The sequence below is a fragment of the Podarcis pityusensis genome, assembly GCF_964106645.2.
Source record: "Podarcis pityusensis genome assembly, chromosome: 11".
NCBI lineage: Eukaryota > Metazoa > Chordata > Lepidosauria > Squamata > Lacertidae > Podarcis > Podarcis pityusensis.
Window position 1 is genome coordinate 38,323,640 of NC_138036.1, and position 15,993 is coordinate 38,339,632.

Here is a 15,993-nt window from a genome sequence, read left to right on the forward strand (position 1 = left end):
TAGGATGGTCAGAGCCAAGTGGGATGGGAAATTATGCTTCAGTTTTAATCAATAACATAATACAATTAACACGATTTGAGTTATACCTAGATATGATTTTTTTTTCAATAAGAAAAAATGTAAAGATGCCCTTTACAGCTAGTTTTTTTTTTTGCCTCCGTAAGCAATAATACATTGATGATCAGGTTGTTTTTCCAGGGGAGAAAAGTTGGCTGGCATTCAGAAATGTGTGTAATGAGCTTCAGTGTAATTATCCAGATACCAGATTGTGTGTGAATTGTTATGAGGTCTCAGATTTCTGTTCTGTCAAGTACAGCTGCGCTAATCAAGCGAGCATCAAATGGCTCCCTGGTTTCTTTTGCCTCTCACCAGCTTTTTGCACAAATTCTGAGAATTCCAGAGTAAAACCAAATGCATAGCTAAGCTTAACCACAATTGTTTTTTCTCACATGTTTACAACATGGTATTAGTTAATTTTGCTCTCAACAGAGAGCACACTAGAATTAACATCATTAAAACAAGGAAATTTTTTAGAAAAGTTGATAGACTGAGGGCAAGTGGGTGATAAACTAATTTTTATTTCCATGATGGCAGTCCCATAAATAAGTGGATAACTTTCTCATAAAATCAAGTGGTCTGTTATTATACAACCACAGGGATTCAGCAGATAGAATTAGTATAAGTCACATTGTAGCAGCAAAAACATACAGTAAGCAACAATGAGGGTTGTTCAGGAATAAGATATCCGCTAAGTCACTTCCTTTTTTCTCCATTGCCAGTCACTTTATATTTAACATAATTAACCTGTTGACTTCATCAAAGCTCTAGTGTTAAGTTCAAAAAGCATGACTAATATGCAACATATATATTGTACCTGAAAAAAATGAAATTATATGTTTCCTACAACACATAAATACAAGAAAGAAATAAGAAGCTCTCTCTCTCCTTCCTTCCAGCCATCATTTTGTCATCTAGATATCACTGCTTGGAAGCCTAGGTTATTCTCTTAGGCAGATACACTGTTCCATTACAGCACACATTCAGTATTATGTAGCAAAGACTGTTTTTTCTACCAAAATGATAACTGGCTGCTATGGTAATCAAGGTTGGTTTGAGTGCAATTCCTCCATACCCACCATACTGCATGTGTAATGACTACATAGATAACTGAACATGCTTAGAAATCACCACCAGTATTTGAGCCATGGTTTAATGGGGTTTCCAATCACTGGCAGAGTTTCTAAGCATGTTCAATTGATTGACTGATTGATTGATTGATTGATTGATTGTGTGTGCATGCACCTGCCCCATCCCCTAAACATATATGCCTGAGCACAGCTCCCGATGAACAAATCCTACATGTTTTACAATGATTTATTGAAATCTGCTCTGAAATTCTTCAAATAAATGAAATGGGATATAAACACTACTCAACGAAATAATAAAAAAACCACACCACTTCCAACAAGATATGTAGCAGAAGAGTGACAGTTTAATCAGTATTGTCTCCCTACTGTGTCTTCAGAAATAATGGGTAACATTTTAGGTTACAGGTTTCTAACAGAGAAATAGAACTGACCTGTCACCCACAGCCTGGGTGAGGCAATCACTCTTATCCTAGGGATACTAAACCTCTTCAAGTTATCAGTTCAGGTTTCTGTCCTGAGCATGTAAGAAGAAGGAGAGAAAGAAGGGGATGCCAGAAAGACAAGAGACTGAGACAGAAGGAAGTGGCAGAAAGAGAGAGAAAAGGAGTGGTCCCCATGTGGGCCCTGATGGATTACACCCAAGGAAATGTGGCCTTCCACAGAAAAAAATGATTTTCCACCCCTCCCTACAAGGAGAGGGGTGTTTTGGCTGAGGATTGTAATAGCTGTAAGGAGTATTAGTTCACTTTCTTTGTTGTACCTGTCCTATAGCAAATAAAGCCCTGGATTCATTCTCATACTGCCTTTTGAATGTGCTTCTTCCCTTGTTGGCTGGGTTGGCATTGCCGTATTAGCCATGCTTGGTGTAAATTCTCCAGGAGTGAGTCTCTGTCCAAGGTACTGAAATTACCATGCTTAAATATGTGGTGAGCTGCTGAGCAGAGGTGTCAATCCTGTAGGGTGCTCCTTTGCAAGAGGTTTTCCTCTTGTTTATTATTTCCTTGACATCTGATGGGAGGGCGTTTCACAGGGCAGATGCCACTACCAAGAAGATCCTCTACCTGGTTCCGTGTGACCTCACTTCTCACAGTGAGAGAACCACCAGAAGGCCCTCAGCGCTGGATCTTAGTGTCCAGGCTGAACGATGGGGGTGGAGACGCTCCTTCAGGTATACTGGGCCGAGGCTGTTTAGGGCTTTAAAGGTCAGCACCAACACTTTGAATTGTGTCTGGACCTTTGTATACTTCCTATCTTTCCACATTCAATCTGGATAGCTGAAGAGGATAGCTGTCTTCCTTATTGCACATGCTTCTCTGCCTTTTTGCTCCACTGTGTAAAACTGTTTCCATCACCCCATTCCTATGCATGTATTAACTTTCCAAGTCCTTTCATGAAAATGATAAAGTGGGTTCCAGCTCATGAAAGCTCATGATTCAGTAACCGTGCTTGTCTTTAAAATGGATGTGACGATTGCTGTTTTGCTATTATCTGGCTATTCCCATTTTAGATTGTTTATTTGTATGTTATTGCTTTTAATATGACTCAGGTGCCTTGAGGGTCCCAATTGGAATAGAAATTGGAATTGAGCATAAATATTTTAATTAATTAACAAGGAGCAGGCCCTCGTAGTAACTAAGACTACGCAAAATGTACATTAATAATATTCTGTAGAGTTTTCTTCACTGGAATTCCTCAAGCAGTTTCCTGCTAACTCTTGCCTTAGGAAATTTCCCAGTAGGATATCGCATGACATGAAGTGCTATAGAAGTGCCTGGCCTATGTGGCTTCCTAATGAGATTTGCTATAAATAGATCTTGCCTATCAGGCCACTTTGCTTTAAAATGCCTCCACCCACTGCAAAAAGGAGGTCACAGAATCTGCCAAGTTCCGTCTCCTGACAATGTATAGTTATCATTGCAAAAATTGCTACCAGGCATTTGGAGCCTTAAGGAACATCTGAAATCTACATGATGATACTTGCTGGCTTGTAACATAGTACATTCATCCTATGTATGTAACAAAAATAAGTCAATTATACTAGCAGAAGAGTCTAAAAACTTGATGGAACTTAAGGGAAAGCACTGATGCACCCAATGTGGAAAAAAGTAAGAGCAACTAAATCAATAGATACAACAAAAGCAGATATTCAGTTAGGACTTGGACAGATATATTAGAAGGCAGGCCATATCTTCCTAAGAAATGCACTGAGATAAATGCAGGGCAAGTGACAGGAGTCTTGTCTTCCTGAACTAAGCAATTGCTAAAATTATGCACCCCTTCCACTGAACTGGAAGTGCCATAGAAAGCTGTATCTCCAGAGCTGTGGTCAAAGGGAATTCCTTCCTGGCCAAGCAAATGATAAGTACCAATCAGCTCTGATTACCTGTTGATTTAAGAGGCAAAGGGTCTTTGGCATAAGCCTATCTTCAGCAGGTGATCAGAGCCATCAGAGTCAACTTTGTCATGTCTTGAAGATAAATTAAAAAAATAATTTTTATTTATTTTGACTGCGTCAGACCAACACCACTACCTACCTGAATCTAAGCCCTTTGTGACTTAGGGCCCTCGTATTTACGGGACCACCTCTCCTGGTATGCCCCGCAGAGGACCTTAAGGTTCATGAATAACCATAGTTTAGAGGTCCCGGGCCCTAAGGAAGTCAGACTATCCTCTACCAGGGCCAGGGTTTCAGTGATGACTCCGACCTGGTGGAATGCTCTGTCCCATGAGACTAGGGCCCTTCAGGATTTAACCTCCTTCCGCCGGGCCTGTAAGACAGAGCTGTTCTGCCTGGCCTTTAATTTGAATTCAGCCTGATCTTTTATTTCCCTTCTCTTCCCTCCCCCTCCCCTTTTATGAAGATTACCCGCTCTGAGACCCCGCAGCTAATTCTCCCTGACCTCCTTGCTGGCCCAAGTAGGACTAATTCAGCCAGCTAGCCCTGGTGACTATCTAATGCTTATTGAATGGATTTCCCCCAAATTGATTTTTGATTTTTATTGTTATTCATGCTTTTATACTGTATTTTATGCTGTTTCTATGTTGTATTACAATTAAGTGTTTTAAATTTGTTGTTAGCCAACTTGAGCCCGGTTTTCTGAACTGGGAAGGGCGGGGTATAAATAAAAATTTATTATTATTTATTATTAATGTCTTGAAGATGTTTACCTTGTGCAGAGGACAAGGGATCAGTATTTAAGTGTAGCAGTTCAGTTCTTGCTTCATACTTCACAAGAGCTAGTCATAGATTAGCCAATTACAGTCAGCTATGATAACATGATGTTGCACAGGGATCAGAGCCAGAGCAAGAATATACTTTGCAGTTAAACCAGTCCCAATGTGTTCAAGTGGGGATGGGTGAATTTGTCAGTTTTGGCTACTCTCAGTGGAGAGTCCCAATGGCCAGCTAGAGATGCATGGAGTGCTGTCATTGGCTCCTGGACCTGAGAATTCCCACCCCAGTGTTAGAAGGTTCAAGGTTCAGTCTCTCCCATCTACATACACAGCAAGCGCTCTACCACTGAGCAAGGCTTGTAGTTGTATCATTATTACCTTGTCATAATGCTCTTGTGGCTTCATATTCTCTCGCGGCAAACAACTGGCTAGGATAATTAATGCATTTTTATATTTTATGTGGCTATTGTGGGATGTATTGCCTGATGAGGAAGGCTTTGCTCATGGCAGTGATGTAGTTAAGAAGCTGTGGGAGGAGGGGATTAATTCCATTATTATAATATTTCATCCTGAAAATAAAAGAAAAGCTTGTGAGTTGTGCCTGATACAAAATCCTGCGCGAAGCCTGACTAATTTTAACTTGAGGTGATTAGCCAAGCAAAACATTTTGAAAACACTTTAGAAGAAGCATAATCTGAAACAACTAGCATGAATATAATCATATACTGAATCAGAATTTCCTGAATGATTGTGTTGTGAATACCAAACACTGGGAGTACAACATTTTAATAGTTGTCTATCATTATGTATTACTCAGGGCCTCTGTTGTAAATGAGATGTTTACCTAAATGAGCTTATTCCCTCCTGGTAAAAAGAAAATAGATAAATAAACCAGATGCTTGGAATTCATTAAGATCACTGAGCACACTGAAATCATCTTTCAAACTTCCTTTTGACACTGTAATAAAGTATCAGTATTTATGAGCAAAAGCATATACCTGGATGGTAGTCATGGAAAACTGATTCCCTTATGTTTACAATTTCTGGATATATTAAGACCCAGTTGTCACAATTTGGGAGGCAGAGTCTTATAGGAGCACACAGCTTCTCCTGAGTTGGGGGTTCTCGCAGTCTCATCGGTGTAACATTGAATGATGAGTGACATCGTCAGAAGATAATGTGAGAACATAAATAAAAAAGGTAAAAGGTACCCCTGACTGTTAGGTCCAGTCTCGGAAGACTCTGGGGTTGCGCGCTCAATCTAGTTCAGGACCTGCTCTCGTAGGGGCCAATCAGATATCTATAGGATGCCTGCAAGCTCAACAGCATTTTCCCCACTTGTATTTTCCAGCAACTAGTATCCAGAAGCATACAATGGTACCTCAGGTTACCTGCGCTTCAGGTTGCATACGCTTCAGGTTACAGACTCCGCTAACCCAGAAATAGTGCTTCAGGTTAAGAACTTTGCTTCAGAATAAGAACAGAAATCGTGATCCGGTGGCACAGCAGCAGCAGGAGGCCCCATTAGCTAAAGTGGTGCTTCAGGTTAAGAACAGTTTCAGGTTAAGAACGGACCTCTGGAATGAATTAAGTACTTAACCCGAGGTACCACTGTACTGTCTCTGACAGCGGAGGGAGAAAATAGCCAACATGACTAGTAGCCATTGACAGCTTTGTCCTCCATGAAGTTGTCTCTTTGAAAGCCATCCAAGTTGGTGGCCACTGCTGTGTCTTATGGAACCAAGTTCATTCCAGTCAAGCAAAAACACTCAGGGTGCAAAGTAAAGGGGTATAGTCCGGGATGGGCCAGATAGAGAAGTCTGGAGTGCTGTATTTGGACTCTGCACCTGAAACTCCTCACTCCTGGCCTACTGAATAGCAGTGTCATGTGGGCACCATGCCCTCTGCTTAAGCCCTGCTACCAATAAGCTCTCATGCCGGTTAGTGTACTAGACAGAATGAAGAAGGCATGAGGCAATCCTCTAGCTGCACATCACAAAGCCTTTTTCATCTTCCTCTCTGCAAGAGGTGGGTGAGCCAGTCATACATGCAGCACCAAGCATGGCATCACTCAGAGGAAGTTCCACATATTAATTGTTTGGCAGGAAAAGGAGGCGATTTCACTGATAGTACTTTTTACAATGGCAAATAAGGTTGGAGTGAAAGAGCTGGTTGCCTTATCCTTGCCCTGGATATACTGTTTTAAAAGCTAATATGTTTGCATTGTATTATTGCGTATAGATGGCGCACAGCACAGCAGAAGAATGTTTTATGAAATTGCCCGAGAACAATGCACATAAAGTGCGTGGTTGGAATAATAAGTTATTCATGCCAAGAGACTACCATTCCCTCCCCCTGCAAGAGGCATTTTGTGTTAAAATAATGAGAGGAATTATTTTGTTATACTGCGTGCTGTACAAAGTAGTTTATCATGTCATATACACAAAATCTAATTTGCAGTGAGAAATTTTCAGAGTTAGTTATTATAAATAGGAGATTCTATAATTGCAGAAAGTACAATGTAAAGTGAGCAAAATTATACAGGCGCTCAAGGATCTAATTTTCTCAAAAAGGTGAGAGAAATTAAACCTGCATTCTCCAGGAGGAATAAAGGCATATGGGGACAAGGTGAAGTTTATGCAGCCTAGAGTTTTCTATTCACTGCATGAGCAAAGAATAATTTAGAAGCAGTCGAATAAATCCTTAATATGTGTGTATATTTCCCACAAATTGCATTATTACTTAGAAAGTATCCCAAGCTATAGATCTTGGTTCTTTTTAGTAAACCTTTGCAATCTAAAATTATTGATATTATAAACTGATTTTGTTTAGACTGTGCCTTTATTTGCTGAATCAATAAATGTCAGAGCAGGACAGAGCCACATTGAAATGTTGTTTGGCCAAGTACAAGCTGCGAGAAAATCATATAATCTTGTAAGATAAGCAGTTCTTAGTATAATAAGGCTGCAATCATATACAGGGGAAGGGCCATAGTGCAGTGGTAGAATATCTGTTTTCCATGCAGAAGCTCTCAGGTTCAATCACAGGGTAGGGGGTCTTCCAGATTAAACTCTGGAAAGTCACTGCCTCTCATTGTCAACATGACTAGTCCATTGGATGGACTAGTATTCTAACTCAGCAGTTTCCTATGTTGCTGAACCTACTTACTTTAGGGTAAGCCCCATTTAATTCAATACAATTTGCTTCTGAGCAGACACGTATGGTACTGCACTGTAAAATGTGCAATGAAGTCAGCACCGACATCCATTTATGGAGTACAATCCCAGCAAATATATGCACTCCAGATGAGGGTAGCCAATAGGTCTCAAACCCTCAGTGATTTAGGAACTTCCCCTGCATGCAAAGGCAGGTTCCAGAGGATTGAGTGGATGAGAACAATAGTGGGTCCAGTGGTCAAGAAGGCGGTTTCTGCACGTGTTATAAAAGGAAGTGAGGGGCAGATGGGGCTCATCAACCTGGGATGGCAGCCCATCTGGGAGAAGGAAAACTCTGATCCTAAAGCTCTGCTGCCTTGCAGGATATCTTCAGGAGAAGAAAAGGCTAAGGAGTAAACTCTCCACACATCCGGAGTGGAGTCCCTAAGACAGTTGGATGGCACCTTGTATGCCTCCTTCCAGCAACTCCTGCAGCCAAGCTGGTGCCGAACGTATTGCTCTGCTTTCCTTTGGACTACATCAACGAGATCCTGTTGTCTGGGCAGCCCAGGACCTCCATATACACTGCCCAGGCTTGTGTCCCAGAGAGGATATTCAGGGGAAACTGGCAGGATATAAATTCAATAAATAAATACTTTTGGGTCTAGCCATGCTCACCTTTGGCCCAGGCTCCACTTCTCACTGGCTCCAACATCACCCACCATCACACCCACCCAACAGACTGTTCCCAGGGAATTTTGAACTTTGGCAGATAATACCGTCCCAACACTGCACTCAGGAAACCCAAGTCTTGCCTAGGCTTTTAAAGGTAAAGGTAAAGGGACCCCTGACCATTAGGTCCAGTTGCGGACGACTCTGGGGTTGCAGCGCTCATCTCGCTTTACTGGCTGAGGGAGCCGGCGTACAGCTTCTGGGTCATGTGGCCAGCATGACTAAGCCGCTTCTGGTGAACCAGAGCAGCGCACGGAAACACTGTTTACTTTCCCACCGGAGTGGTACCTATTTATCTACTTGCACTTTGACGTGCTTTCGAACTGCTAGGTTGGCAGGAGCAGGGATCAAGCAACGGGAGCTCACCCCATCGTGGGGATTTGAACCGCCGACCTTCTGGTTGGCGAGCCCTAGGCTCTGTGGTTTAACCCACAGCGCCACCCACGTCTTTTGACTAGGCTTTTAGCTCTGTGCAATTTCAGCATAATCCATGCTCAGTCTGAATAGAGTCAAGGCCCCAAAACAAGTAATTTAGATAGTTTATATTACTAATAAACACAGCCATATTTTTCTTTCCCCCCAAAGGGCTATTTGAAGAGAAAACGGCCACCATTGCCTAAAAATGTTTACTATCTTTGTGTGTGTCCCACAGGATGACTCTTCCAGAGCTATAAACTAATGGGAGCAGTGTTTTAAAGCAAACAGACAAAAAAAAAATCCCCCAAAAGCCATCCTTAAATATTGTGTTGCAAGGTGTGACACCGCAATGCATGCACCAAGCTACCCAAAGCAATAAAAAAGAGCCACTCATATAAATTGTTTTAAAACTGGAGATGAGCAAGTATTTGGAGAAAAGAAATATTATCAGGGCATGCCTGTTAAATCAAAGGGAGCACTGCACAGTAAATGCCAAAGCGCAGTGCCTGTAGGAGATTTACTGCGAAATTTCAAGGTAGCTCAGTTTTTCTCTTTGAGGAAAATGGAATTATGACATGACACCATGCCAGATCTCACGAAGTGCCAGGATAAAGATGTGATAAATTGACATTTATGGTGAGGAGCCAATGAATCTGTGCTCCTGGTATCCTTCGGGGTTTTATCTTGATGTTAAAAGGGTGTCCAAGGCACAATGTGGCTGAAATGTTTCTACTGTATGCTGTGCCTGCAACACAGGAGTAGATTTCAAAGATCAAACTCACAAGTCAGACTACGTGTATGAATTGCTGCATATTTGCTTTGTCCAGCAACTCTAATATTTGGTTCTTTGATAGTCTTCTTTGAGTATTCAGGGAACTGTGTCTACCAGGGCTAAGGAACCTCAGACCCTGGGGCCGTAGGCAGCCCTCTCAGCCTCTTTATCTGGTCCCTGCGAATCTCCCTGGGCCCTAATCCCTCCTAAGACACACCCCTCGTCTCATCAATTCGCATTCTTCTTGAGGATTTTTGCCTGGCTGGAATGTGTCCAGCACTGATAATGATGGGGTGTGTGTGTGTGTAAAAAGTAGCCTTCTGTGCAGAGGTAAAATTCTGGCCCTGCCCACTACAGGCATGATGCTGACCAACAGTTGCCCAGAAGGGAATGCACCCTTTGGGCTGAAAAGGGTTCCTCTTGTGTGGTGTAACCTAAAATCTGAGGGGTGTGGCACAAAAATAGAGCTGGACGATATCTGGTTTTCAACATTGTGATATATCATCAGCTAAATACTGACAGATGAGTAACTATATAAACTTTAGAAGACATCTGAAGGCAGTCCTGTATAAAGAAGCCTTTTAATGTGTAATATTTTATCATGTTTTTATATATGTTGGAATCCGCCCAGAGTGGCTGGGGCAACTCAGTCAGATGGGTGGGGTACAAATGTTGTGTTGTTGTTGTTGTTGTTGATGGAATGTATCTTGGCTGTTTCTTCCATTCCCCACCTTAGGGGAGGAAGTAGCAGCTGAGATACATTGTCCAGCCCTACACAGTGAGTGAGCCCTCAAACCGCTTAGCTGGGAGGAAGAAGCCTCCTGCCCCCCAGCTGAGTGAGCCCTAATGTTTCCCCCAGCTGAGTGGTTTGAGGAAGCTGCAGTGCCATACAAGCCAGAAAGGCACGAGGGCTCCCTCAAAGGTGCCTTTCTTCCTGGAGCGACTGACAGCCCCAAGAGGAAAGATGCAGCCCGTCCACTCAGGCAAAGGGAATTTGAGCTGCTGATACATCGTGGTGGTTGGGGAGCTGCAATGTATCAGTAGCTGAAAAAGTCTGAAACCACTATCATGATGTGGACACCATACCAGTTTCAGACAATAAATCGGAGTATTGCACAGTCCTACACACACAAGTCCACTAGTTCTGCCCTCCCAATCCCTGCCACCCTTTGCAGGTAGGAGAGTGACCATGTGAAGAGGGGAGCCTGCTTCTATTTACATAGACATACACAATAGCACACCCTGACCTCGTGAAGAGGCTATATAAGTAGAACTCTGGGTGCCCTCTTCAAGCCATATGTGCCACTGGAGGCCTAGGTGATCATAGTGGCTCAAGAGTGCCTTCTACCAGCTTTGGTTGATGCCCCAACCACAATCATCCATGGTGTCAGGAGTGAGTGCAGGAGCCAGGCCCTGTGACTGGTAGGGCCTTGCAGGACTGGGGCCTTCCTGAGTTTGGTCTGGAAGGGCAAGGTGCGACCGCACAGGTGAGGCTTGACAGAAGACTTGTAGCACCAGGTGGCAAGGGCTGGGAGGGGTATATAAGATCAGCATTTCCCTCTGGCTCTTTGCCACAGCAACACGCTACCCACCTAGCTGTGCTTCGGCTTCCCGAGTCCTGGTATCCTGACTCTTGGACCCTTGGCTTCCTGACCCTCAGACTCTTGGCTTCCTGACTCCTGGTATCCTGACCCTCGGACTCTTGGCTTCCTAACTCCTGGTTTCCTGATTCGTGGACTCTTGGCTTCCTGACCCCTGGACTGCTGACCCTGGACTGCTGATTCCTGCTTCCCGACCTCTACCCCAGTCCCAACATACCAAGCCAGGACTCTGACTGCCTGTAACCCAGACCATGACACATGGACTGCCATAGTCTAGCCACAGTTATCTGTGCATGGTAATTAATACCATCTAATTGTCTTGAGAGTAATGGAGGAAAGAGGCACAGAGAAATATGGGGGAAGTGATATAGCCTATGGGCCATACAATGTCTTCTCTCATTCTGAATGTATCTAAGATAAGGTCAATCTTTTTGCAGTCAAAAGCACAATGTGCATGTCTCTATTGCTCCAGTTGGTCTTATTTATCTATTTCAGTGTTCTGCCCTTCCTTTCCTAATAGCTCAGGATGGGTAACAACAAGGGCACACGAAAACTTATCCTGGAAGAGCTTTGCATTGTTGATTATTTGTTCGTTCATAACCTCATTTTGCATCTCCCAGGATCCTGTACGAAAATGGTAGCAGCAACCATTCCCCCCCCCCCATGAGCAAAGCTTACCCTATTTTGTTAGCCATGGGGGTCAGTGACCTCTGATAGAAAATAAGCATTACTATATAAATTTGGAGTAACCTAATCTATTTAATAATGATGATCCTTTCCACTTTTGCGCTGAATTATTTCTACCAAAACTAGTAGTATCCGCTTTGGAGGAAAACTCTTGCATTAGCCACTGGGCTTGGAAATGTACCTTTTGAATAAGACAGTAATAGGATTTGGCCTTCTGGATAAACTAAAATCCCATTGAATGGGTCCTAGGGCCACTGCAAAAGGTTATCTCATCATCTAATGCATGCTGGAGTACTGAGCTTGAATCAAGTAGCATCACACCAGTCACAAATTATGTATTAACATTTTATTGGCTTTCCCCTGATTCCTACATATAAAAAAGACTTAATTGATGTGGTTGGATGATCATACAGGACTGGGTGACTTACAAATCAGCAACACGGAAGCTTGCAGATAGCAATAATGAAAAGGTATAAATCTCAGCTTGTAAGTAGAATGTGAGTCAGTGGACTCGGTCTGATAGGATCTTGATTGCTCAAGTCCACCACTAATTGAACAGCATTTTGTACAAATCTCAATCACCATTGAATGAAGGCCTAAATCAGCTGAAGGAAAATGGAAAGAGCAAAACACTTCAGGCCTCTTTCGAAGGCTGTGATAGAAATGTGTGCATGAAGTTCAGGCAGGCAATAAAACAGCCTGGATAACAAAACAAGGTCAAGGGCAGTTTCAGACAACAAACTTCTCAGCACACACACATGGTGGTGGAAGTCCAGAGTTTTCCCTAAAAGATTAAGTGAAAAATAAATGGACTAATACTATGCAAGCAAGCAAGCAAGCAAGCAAGCAAGTAAAGGGATATTAAGTCAGTAATGTTAAACTGGAAAGTGGAAGTAGTGAAACCATCTCAGAATGTTAAATGTGATTGACTTCCATCTTTATGACCTATTCTAGCATCAGCAGGCAGCTTCTGCGTATGCATCCATGTTATTTGGTCAGCTGCAGTATAATCAAGAGAGAATACAAATCTTCCCAGAGGCAGCTCATGGGGAGACTCAATGCGCAAAATTGATAATGTTGCAGAGATTATAAACACATCAGGAGGAATACAAAGCTTTACACTTTTCATTAATGAGCTCATTATAACAACACCCCAGCATTACAAAGTAGCTCTTCACACATTTTCAGATTTCTTCACTCTAATAAACTTGGCAGCTTTCTCCAAAGCAGCTTAACCATGACGCTTTCTAGAGCGATATTTGGGCAAAATAGATAGAAGGATGTAAACATTTGCCACAGTTATTTCGATTTCAAAGTTATTATCAGGATGGATACTAAGCACGCTTTCCAAGAAATACATTTTGCTGTTCTCTCCGAATCACATTAGAAAGAACTTTTACATGACACAGAGATGGTTCAAAGAAACGAATAACTTGTCATTCCTTCAGTCTGAGCCAAATTAAAATCTTCTCACAAATGAAAGCATTATACTTCTCATGCGCCACATCCCACACCTCCTTTGCAAAGCTAGCTCCTACTTCAGTGAACTTGATGTAAATGCAGATCTATTATTTAGGACTTGGTTTTAGTATCATACATTTTCCATAGCAGTAATTAAATTCTTTCAAGCAAAGACGTGCTTCTGGATTTATCCCCTAAACGTAGAATAGTATATAATAGGCCTCTACCGGCTGGGTTTCTTTACAAGAGCTCTGGTTGCCTAAGATCAGTGGAAAGCAAAGCTTCTGATCTCCCCAGGCCCTTTTATTTTGGTGTGGGTGGGTGTCTATATCTGTGCTATAACACTGCATACCGCTGTAATTGTTTCAGACAGATTTTAAAACTGTTCTTCTTACATAGATGTTTATATAGATTGCATTAAACAGATGTCAGTATCTAGGAGGAAGGCTCTTTTCAGGCTTACCCAAAGCTAAAATGTCAGGGAAGGTACATAGGAGGACCAGAAGAATCTCTAATACAGAGGATGGTCACTGTTTTAGATCATGGAATCCTAGAAGTATCTAGTCAGAAGGAACAGCAAAGGTCATCTTGCCTTACCCCTGAAATGCAGTAATTGCTACTTCTGTTCTCCCTAATTTACTTGCTTTCACCAGCCTATACCTGATGTTGCTGATCTCTCTCCTCAGGACCACTGAATCCCTTGCCTGCTTCCTCCCACTGCTTATGAGAGTCTTTGTTGCCCGTCCCTCCCTGGTCTGTTGGTAGGTAGTAACAGGCCCTTCATCTGCTGCAGCACATGCACTTGCAAGTGAAAGTGAAGAGAGAAAGCCCTTTCCGCCTGCTGCTTCAAAGCAGTTAGCCCTGACAGCTACCAAGTGTAGGCTACTCAAGCACAGCGGTGTAGGCTGGAGGAGGAGCACCGGGCTAAGCAAAATGGATTGGGAAAGGGAGGGTGAAGTGAACATACTGGATTGTTGGGATGAATGCCTATACAGTGGTGCCTTGAGTTACAAATGCCTCAGATTACAAACGCTTCAGGTTACAAACTCCGCTAACCTGGAAGAGTCACCGCGAGTTGAGAACTTTGCCCCAGGATGAGAACGGAAATCGTGTGCCTGCGGCACAGCGGCAGCAAGAGGCCCCATTAGCGAAAGCATGCCTCTAGTTCAGAACAGTTTTAGGTTAAGAACGGACCTCCAGAACGAATTAAGGTCATAACTAGAGGTACCACTGTAGTGCATCTGGATTGTATTCATGAGACACACAAAGGACCAGAGTGGGTTATGAATGCTGGACAGTCCTTCTTGTATACTAGCTCTCTGGTCCAAAGGGTCTTGTGCACTTATGGGTCATTGATTTTCAATGGTCTGAGGCTTACAAAACAAGATAACTTTGCTAGTAAAACTTCTAGCTAGTCCTGCAACAAATTATGGATGTTTATCGTGCTGAACAATGTCCCCTGCCTTCTTAAGGCAGCTTGCCCATTTCTTCAGGAACTGTTCTGCTAAAGTGGTGAGAGAAGTACTATTGAAAGGAAAGTCTGAGGAGACTGCTCAAGGAAGCTATCATCTAAAAAAGAGCTCCCTAACTACCTCTTCTTCTAAGGGCTCAGGCAGGGGAGCCTAATCTGTGGTCCTCCAGACTTTGATTCTTCTTCTGTCTGTATCAGCTCCAGATAGTATGCCAATTATCTGGGATAATGGGAGTTGTAGACCAATGATATCTGGAGGACCGCAGATTCTCCACCCTTGGCATAAGTGACCCTCACTGAGGGGGTTTCCCCAATTTTAGGAAGTCATCAGTGCCTTTGTGTCAGCAGCAGCTATTACACTCATTCCCAGCCTCAACTCAAACCTATTGGCATGCCTACATACCTCGCCCTAAAGAACAGACAAAGACTGCCATACTTAGTAGGCCTAAAAAGAAGGGATCAAGATTGCATGGGTCATATATAGATGAGTAAGCCACTCATACATATCCCTACTATTTCACAGATATTTCACTAGTATCTTGATTTTTCTAAGATTGGGCTGGGTGGGATTCTACATTTACCACCGCTCAGTGGGGAGAATAAAATGCTGCAATCAGCAATTCAAATGAAAAACAATGTTTTGCACCACCCTAAATAGGAGAAAAATGGTTCTAGATGAAAATGATTGCTTGGTTATGTTTTCTGGCCAGTAAACATCCTGCTCGATGAGACACAACACAGCAAGAATAGATGCAATTAACAGGTTATAGATTAGTTTTGTTAGTCAGAAGAATTAACTAACATGATGCTGAGATAATGTGGCTGGGACAAAATTATATGATTAAAAAAACAAAACACAAAACACATTTCATTTTTTCCCATCAGGACCTATTGCATAGTAAAGTAACCCCAATATTAATATAGATTGATATCTACCTATCTACTTAGCTACACACAAACACATCTTACCCTATTATGAGCGCTGAATGCTGCTGCTTCTGCTGTCTTAAAAGAAAATGTCACAAAAGCAAAACTATTATTGTCTTATTCACGTCTTCTCTTTTGAGAGCAATCTTTAGAAATTATATTATATCTCCTCAAAGAAATATTTATTTTAAGACATGAAGCAGTTTGTGAGACAAAAGCTCAATTGTGCTTCAATTCTTTTAAAGGATAATCTAGCTTACATAAAACCACCTAAAACAAGCTTGTTAAAAGCAAGCTTTGCATCAGACATTCTGGACCAGGGTAAGATCTAACATTTGGAGCTTTTTTAAACAAGACTGAGAGATCAGGAGAAGAGCACTAAGAAATAACTGGACACGGGTCATTCAGGCAGCCAAATCCAACAATCCCACTCACTTCTGGAATACAA